The sequence below is a fragment of the Amblyomma americanum genome, chromosome 7 (genome assembly GCF_052857255.1).
Source record: "Amblyomma americanum isolate KBUSLIRL-KWMA chromosome 7, ASM5285725v1, whole genome shotgun sequence".
In the NCBI taxonomy this organism is placed as follows: Eukaryota; Metazoa; Arthropoda; class Arachnida; order Ixodida; family Ixodidae; genus Amblyomma; species Amblyomma americanum.
Window position 1 is genome coordinate 62,985,793 of NC_135503.1, and position 8,488 is coordinate 62,994,280.

Sequence of the window (8,488 nt, forward strand, 5' to 3'; positions counted from 1 at the left end):
GCAACCTTCCCACTGGATTGCGAGAAAATCGACCGCCGTCCCAGGTGGCAGTTAAATTAACGATTACTCGCGAGAGGTTGCTTGGGAAGAGCAGCCTGGGTCGCAAAAGCCCCACCGGTGGCAGCGCCTTCCATAGCAGGGCAGTGGTGCATCCCTTGACAGGTGCACCATTTCGGAAGGAGTGCTGTGAGGACTCCCAAGGACCCATGAATGTGAAGTTCAAAATGACCAATTTGTCATAAACGTGCATTACCACCTTAACACTATCCCGTCATATCCTCAAAGCGGACCTTAAGTGTGCTCTCCAATTTTTTATTTGGTGCTAATAAAAATAAATATACTCCGGAAACTTGCAGGGTCTGCTCATTTGCTGCAAGAGCTACGTTTGGTCCAAACTCCCCGAAAGTCACCTAAAAACCAGCGTTTACAGCGCATGTCAGAAATTTTTAAGATCTTACTCATCACGTTTCGAGATTTCGTGGGGTCTGCTACCACCCTTGATCACAGCGCCATCAGTGGCAGCAACTAGTCATCACGTTTCCAGATTTCGTGGTCTCCGAACACCCTGAGATCAAAGTGCCATCTGTGGATGCAGGTAGAAAACAGCGCATCTCGCACTTGTAACTCCACCTACAATAGCATTGTAGAAAGAACCATCTCCCGCGTGCCAATGATGACGTCACGGTGGAAATATGCGAGTATGACGTCAGGGAACGAAATGGCGGAATAGTTTGTTTCTCGAACCCAAGACAGCGGGCATTAAAATTGGTTGTGCCGTCTCATCCCTCGCCCCCTCCCCTCACCAAAAATTATTTTATAACGGGCAAGAATACAGTCCCGCTACGAGACCACTACACATGTATACATTCTTTCCGCTATATATGCTCCGACAATAACGAATAACACCCATCTGGGGACAGTTGTATACCAAATTTGGTAGGCAAATATGTAGAAATGAAACCACAGTTGAATAATAGGTGAACAATGTATACATGCAATTGCTAATTGAAGCATTACCATATCGCACCGCAAGCCGAATTCTGGGCCCACCTTGACCCCCCCCCCCCCCCCCCCCAAACGAAGTAAATTCTGTTTGGGACGTATCTTGAAGCGGTGCAACTCGACAATGGGTAGACGTGCATCGTAATTTCTCTGATAGATGGCGCTAGGCGGCGATCGTTCTGCTAGGCGGCGTATGTGCACGCGTAGCCGAGCATGGTGGCCACGAGCGGCGCGTTCTTCTTCCCTTCCTTCATCTAGGAAACCAAGCAGCTAACGCTCGTTACTTCAAAGTCTTCCAGTCGGTGACAGCCTTTTTTTCTGAGACACATATTTGCATATCCAGCAATTCTTGACAAAAGCATTTTTGAGCGGGAAATCGTTTATGAAGTCAATTTTTTTTATGTAATGTAAGATTATACTATAACAATCAATATACCGACGGCAGTACTGTAGCGTTCCCCATTGGCTTTCTGTGGCGCTCTTAACTGTTCAATACGATCGATGGAAACACTTCAAAAGAAAGATTTTGCTACATATCAGAAAAATGAACCATTATCTTCATTTCCATAACAGAGTCTTACAATTTTCAACTTTTCAAAATTTTTCTCGAGAAAGCGGGACTCGGATATATCCTATATAGTCCAAAATAGCATGAAGAAATTCTGCGGAAAGCTCCACCACCAACTTAATTGACAACGATGCATCAAATATATTTACTTACTCGGACCCTGTGAAGGAGAGAAAAGAAAATTAAAGCAGCAGTCGTTTTAGCTTTTCAAAGAACGTGTGTGCGATTATATGTGATATCTAAGACTAAGTGAGCAATCGATCGACAGAGGCAGCTTGTCTCAAGCTTAGTTTTTTTTCAGTTATTCTTGAACAAAAAAGCGTAATTTACAGGCAAGTTCCACTCATCGAAAGAAGTTCACTTCTGAGTCGTATCATAAGCACCTGCGTGAGCAGGAGAATAACAGTGGGCGGTGTTAGCTCACCTCGGAAATGCTAATAAAACCTGTGTTATTTGTTCAGTATAACTTTATGAAAGCTTGACCGCAGTAGTCTGCTCTTTCAAACCTCAGTTTATCACTAATACTTGTTGCTGATTAGGTCGGCTGAAAGAAAGAATCGAAGAGAATAATTTCTCGTGAAGAAAGTCGAGATGGAGGCGATCAGTCATTGAACAAAATTGTGATGCGGAGTACTTCAAACCTGGATTGGCCGTCTGATAAATGACGAGCTGTAAGTCCCGGAAACGACCGCGAATGGTCTTCAGGCCTTTAGTAATAACAAAATATTGTGCCGACGTAACTTTTTTTTCATCATTATAGAACAGCCAACGTCGCACCAGAGTTAGTTGTGACTGGACTGCCGAAGCTCTGACTTTGTGCAAAAATCGAGCTTTATTGTGACGACAGACAGTAATGCCGTAACGCCAAAATAACACCTTCAAATAATTCAAAAAATTCATGTCCCCGCCACTCAGTTATTTTATGTCCATGATATGGGAAACCTGCCGAAATCTCCATGATTCACGGTCACATTCCTGACTTAGAGTCATGTCCGCCTACATCCAATGGTTATGTTACAACTTACAGAGACATGTCCACTGACTGGTTGACCACTGCTTCCATGAACTTCCAGCTGTGGCAAAAATATGGCAGATATCTTAGATAAAACACCTGAAGGAGGCCCAGCTACGTAGTCATATCGCCGTTCTGCACTTATTTCTCACTTCATATGGCACCGCTAGCAAGTTGCGACTGCAGCTTTAAAAACTTGATCAGTCCCTGTGGCTTTTCTTTCATTCTTGCCACTCCCGCTCCAAAACAGATTACTGCGTTTCCTACGTCTTTCTGATTCCTTCACGAACCATGGGGGACGGCTCAGCACGCCACCATTACAGCTGCGAAGAATCGCCTGCATAACGGCGTTGTCACTGTGACTGTTTCGATACATAGCCAATGTTTCAAGGTTTACACTGCGTTGGTCGGGCTCACAGCTCGTTAACCAGACTCGCGACTCTTTCTAGTGTAAGTGGCACAGAATGCCACTAAAGTGCCACTTGGATATTTCACAGCCACTGATACCAACGCCGACATACAGGCGTGTTTTTGCCCTTGCTGGACTCTTCCTGTTCTGGCTGCAGCGCAACTATGGCATTAGTTACGGACTATCGACTTAAAGAACTAAACATTCTTTCTAACACTCTTCTCTCACACTATGTAACCGCCTCCGCTATTGTTGCGCAGATAACAACGAATCACGTCTTGTTAGTGTCCTTGTCTTTTACATCTCCCGTCTCTTGTACACTTAACGGCAGATAATCTAAATAATTTACTTTTATTGGGTATTCTGATGCGCTTTCTTGTGTTCGTTCTTATGCGGAAATTTCGATCCTCAAATATATATCCCGAATGAAGAGTAGTATTGACACGTGACTGTATATGGCGTAACAATCACAACCAAAGCCTCGATATCGCGTCGACGCCTCCCACATGTGCAAATCTGCATTATTAGCAAGCTCACTCAGACCTGTAATAAATAACTAGGATATGGTTGACAAATAAAACATTCCGAATAATCTTATTTGTTATTGAGCAATAACGCAGTTCACGGTATGTTCTCAACTAAAACGAACAGATGAAAGGCTACGAACGGCACCGTTAGTCGAAGCTATCCTGTTCTCATTTTACCGTTTCAGAAAAAAGTTCGTGATTTGGACATTTACGCAAGCTGCTCCCTCGATGAGTGGTTTACACACGTACATAAATTACATGCATGCGACGGCCATGGATGCCGTGATCCTCTACTGCACATCAATTCCGAGACGAAGGCTTGGCAAGAGGTAATCAGCGCATTAGAGCAAGACAGCCTTTCGCCACCTTTCTGGACTCCGACGTCTCGTTTGCTCTCACTTAAATTCAGACCTCCGTGTAGCTTTCTTGAAGCCTTCTTTTGTGCTTTTGCGTGGTCCAGAGCACGTATCCTTGAAAACATGCATGATTCCTTCGCATAATACTGCCAAATAAACGTGCGCTTCAACTGATGTATATATTCGAATGAGGCAGCAAATGACGCATTGCCCCATTGTGTCAGGTGTCTGAAGTTACATACATTAAACTTTACCTCAATCTTCTTGTACCGAGACCATGCAGATGAAAAGCCACACATGCACAAACAACACAACGGCCCTCTCGGCTCCTCCCACTGTTCATGTCCTGGTGTTGAGCAAAACACTAACCATCACAGCTTTCCTCTTTAGTTTTGTCGCTCGTTAAATTAATGAACAAGCATAACATAAATTTGCTACATTTTAATACTATGAAGGACATTGTTACCCTCATCTGTAACGTACGACTGCATTTAGGCATACTCGGCCTGTAAGCTACGGGCGTTTGCGTCCAAACACACGGTCGTCAGCGTGCGCTTTACTGTAAAGTCAAGCTGAGCTGAAGCGCTGGAGCTCGATATCTATCTCGAGGGCCTTAGTGCCATAACAAAAAGACAAGCAGGTACATACCCATTGAAATTAATGTTGCGATCTCAGTAACCTCTCAGAATTAATATGATTCACTTCAGCTTCTTCGCCTACCTTTCGCGGAACCGACCTTTCGAAAATATTTTAAACAAGAGGAAAAGAAGCATGCTCCAAACATGCTCATCCAGCATTGTTTTTCTTCCGTTTCATTCAATGCGAACATGTATTATTCATACAGAAGTGTTCAGTTCTCAAATCAACGAATAGAAAATCGAGAAAATCTTTATTGACTAGCCACGCAAACAAACAGTAGTGGTCACATCGACGACCAAGCCAAGAATTCTTAGACCATGTTTGCCAGAGGAAGCCGGAATCTTGTCTGAATTTCATCGGGCAACCTGTTTGGTACAAACAAAATCTGACACATGGGGTACATGATTTTCCATCTGACTTTCTGCAGCTGCTGGGGCAGCTCCAAAAACTAACAAAACAAGATCTAAATCTGGCGGCAACGTGCTGAAAATAAAGATTTTATTATGACGTCTTTCTATGCTGCGCCGAAGAACTTCGGTTTTTTCTGACATGGACTGTAATGATCCATGGCGATAGTAGTGCACAAATCAATAAAGGACTTGCACTTTTCCTCCAGAGCAGAGCTCTTTTATTCGCCCTTGACTAAAACAGCATGATCTGTGCATACGCAGGAAAAAAAAGCGAATTGGCGAACATGTGCTCTGTTTTAAAAAAGGAGACAAGTCGAAATTTTTTCAGCAGCCATCATTATTTACGATGTAAACAATGTAAAGTTCGGACACCGTCAACAGTCTCCCACGGAAGCGTGCACTGAAGAATAAAGACGTGGGTTAGATCCCGGCCGCGGCGGTCGAATTTCAATGGAGGCGAAATTATAAAGGCCCATGTAGTGTGCAATATTAAAGCACGTTAAAGGAACCCCAGGTGGTCTAAATTTCCGGAGCCCTTCACTACGGTGTCTCTGATAGCCTCAGCCGCTTTGGGACGTTAAATTTTCATAAACCAGAAAACATTTCCGTTTCTCGATCTTAGAGCAAAAAGCGCGACAGAGGCGGGTGATATCATTCGCGACTTCATGTGAAATGATCAAAGCTCTTCGGAGGGAAAGCCGATTGCATGTGCGAATTTTACCACACAAAAGCAGGGTTACTGTACCTGCGCATTCTTTACAGTGACCGTATTCGTTACACTGCAGTTATGGCAGCCTTGAGATGCTCCGGCTGTCAAATGGAGTTAGTTCGTAGATGGATAACTACTCCACCACATACAGCTTAAAGCATCAACGAAAACGAAACTGAAAAAACAAGAAATCCAATCCGTAGAACAGTCAACAAGCCACCAGATGTCAATCCGAAGCCTCGTCTTCTCAGCATGCCTCGCGCGTCCATGGTGGACGAAGTGCATGGTCGCCGGCTCTCCCTCTAGTTTATATCAAGAGCCTCTATAGGTGTGCGCTCTCTCTTTGTCAAAGTGGTCTTACCAAGGTCAATTTACAAAGGTCGCGAAGGTGGCACTCGAATGAGGTCTACAACCCGCACAATTTTATAATATAATTAGAGGGAAAGCTGACGGCGCTGCACTTTAGCCACCAAGGAACGACGCAAAAACGCCAGGAGGCGGCAGATTAGCACGCGCCGCCCACCCACGCACTAGTCGCTTCATGGAATTTAGAATAGTTCGCATCATCACATATAATCAGGTCCCAGTTTTTAGCTCCTGGAATGACACAAAAAATGACACTGACAGCTTTGCATGCCTGCCTTAAAACTGGATGTATACAAAGGCAAATCTTCACATATCTGAGGATTTTATGTTATCTGCTTGCGTACACAGTCCTCAACGATAAGAGCAACCTGAATCCACGCTACTTCTTCCTTGGTGCAACGGAGTTCCAAAAAAGCTAAGGAGCTCTCACTTTTGGCTGAGGAAGCCGATTTGTGGTGAGGCCAGCACGAGAGGACATTGAAATGAAAGGATAGAAGGAGTGATTAGAGAGGCAAATGCAATCTTCGAAGCAGATCCTGAAAAGTGCGCTAGTAACCCTGCCTTAACAGAAAGAGATAAACATAATCAAGAACAGAATTAGAGAAAAACTAGCTGCAAACCATGCACACCACAAGAAAAGAACGAAGACGAGACACAAGCGCTAGGTCACAGCCATGTCACGAAGGCAACAACAACAACTGAATTTTACCGAAACCAGGAAGCATCTTGTGTAAGATGAAGTTTCAAGAAGAAAAAAGAGACTGGGTTTATTGTTTTGCCTGAGGAAATGTACGATCAGAAAGCGTGTGCGGCAGTCAATAAGAACTTTGCACAGATCATGAAAAGCGCTGTTAGAGTTTATACAAAATTAATCAGCTTTTGCAAAAATTTTAATCTTCGAACTCTTGCTAAGGATATAAAAAAGAACAGAGGTAATGGCCTAAATGCTTTCTTTACAGCCAAGACCCACAAGCCAAAAATACCTTTCCGGACTAGTGTCAGCGAAGAAGGTTCTTGGCGAAAGAATGTCAGTGGTTTCTTGCAAAATCATCTTAAATTATTTGTTTTCGACGACCCCTGCCTCACAACAAATTCGACTGTTGTCGCTGAGTACCTACAGAGTACCAACGACATCGGCATTGGGTTTTCGGTAGATGTGCAAGATTTGTTTTACTCTCTTCCTCAAAACCAGCTTTTGTTGACTGTAAATGAATGCGTAGAAGAGAACGGCGACGTGTCTTTCCACAATCCTTCACAATTATCGGTTGATGATTTTATCGCTTTATTGCAATTTTTCCTAAGATCTTCTTCTGTACATTTTGATAACTTGCCTTTTTTTGCAGTGCAACGCTATGTGCATAGGGTCCTGCGTGGTTCGTGTCCTTTGCGACATTTTCTTAATAAATGTTGATCAATCATTTGATAAAATTTTTTTATGGGGTGGTGGTCTTAAAGGTATTTAGGTATGTCTACGATTCCTAGTGCTTTTAAAAAAGCAGACGTCCTTTGCCGACCCCTCTACAGTAGGTGAAGCTTTAAATGCTTTTGACAAACATGGACATGGGCTCACTTTAACCAATAACTACCCGACACTAATGTTTTACATATTTTACATTTAAAACTAACCTTCCTTGAAAAACACGTTTGCTGGGGTTATTACCCAGGTGCGAAAAAAATGGCGGTGGTTTAGCTCTGGTTAAAGCAGGAGTGACGCGATAGCTAAAGCTGGCCGAGTGGAACTTGCTCAGTTGAATTGCGAAGTCAGTCTTTCGCCGCTCCGTTTCTCTTCTTCTTCTTCTTCTTATTAAAACATGGCACGTTCCTTCTTCATCTTCGTCCCACTTGACACGGCGCATGCACTCAGCTGTTGCAGCTCGGTTTCGCCGCACCACGTGACCAACCACATGACAGCGTCCCGCGCAGCCACAGGGTGGCAGCGCCGCCACGCTGAAGGCTGGAAATGCTCCCGTAATGTAGCTATCACTACAAAAAGATGCTTTGCCTTACGATTCTATGCACTCCAAGACTGTAAAAAGAGCAATTGCTTGGAGTCTTCTCTCAAGAAATCGTGCCCGCGTCAGTTGCAAGAAAACTTTCAAAATCCCATGAGCCGACTTTCGGCGGCTGGGTTCTCCTGCTCTGTGTTGGTTGCTGCTTGCGACACCCTCCTTCAAAAACTTAGGCACGGAACACGAAGAAATACAGGAGACGATCGTCGCAGGACACAGAAGCCGCTAGTTGTGCGTTACGTACGCAAAGCCTCCTACAACTTGAGGAAAGTTGCCGACCGGTATGTCGTGAGCGTCGTCTTTTCGGCTCCTAACAAGCTGGAAAAGTTGTGCCCCCGAATCTGCAACTCAAGGAAGCGGGGTTGCCAGATGAAGCGCGATACTCCCTCTACCAAGTGTTTCGCAGGAGTGGTTTACGCTCTCTCCTTAACTTGTGGGAAGTTTTATGTCGGCCAGACTGGCCGCTGCATCAACGAGCGTT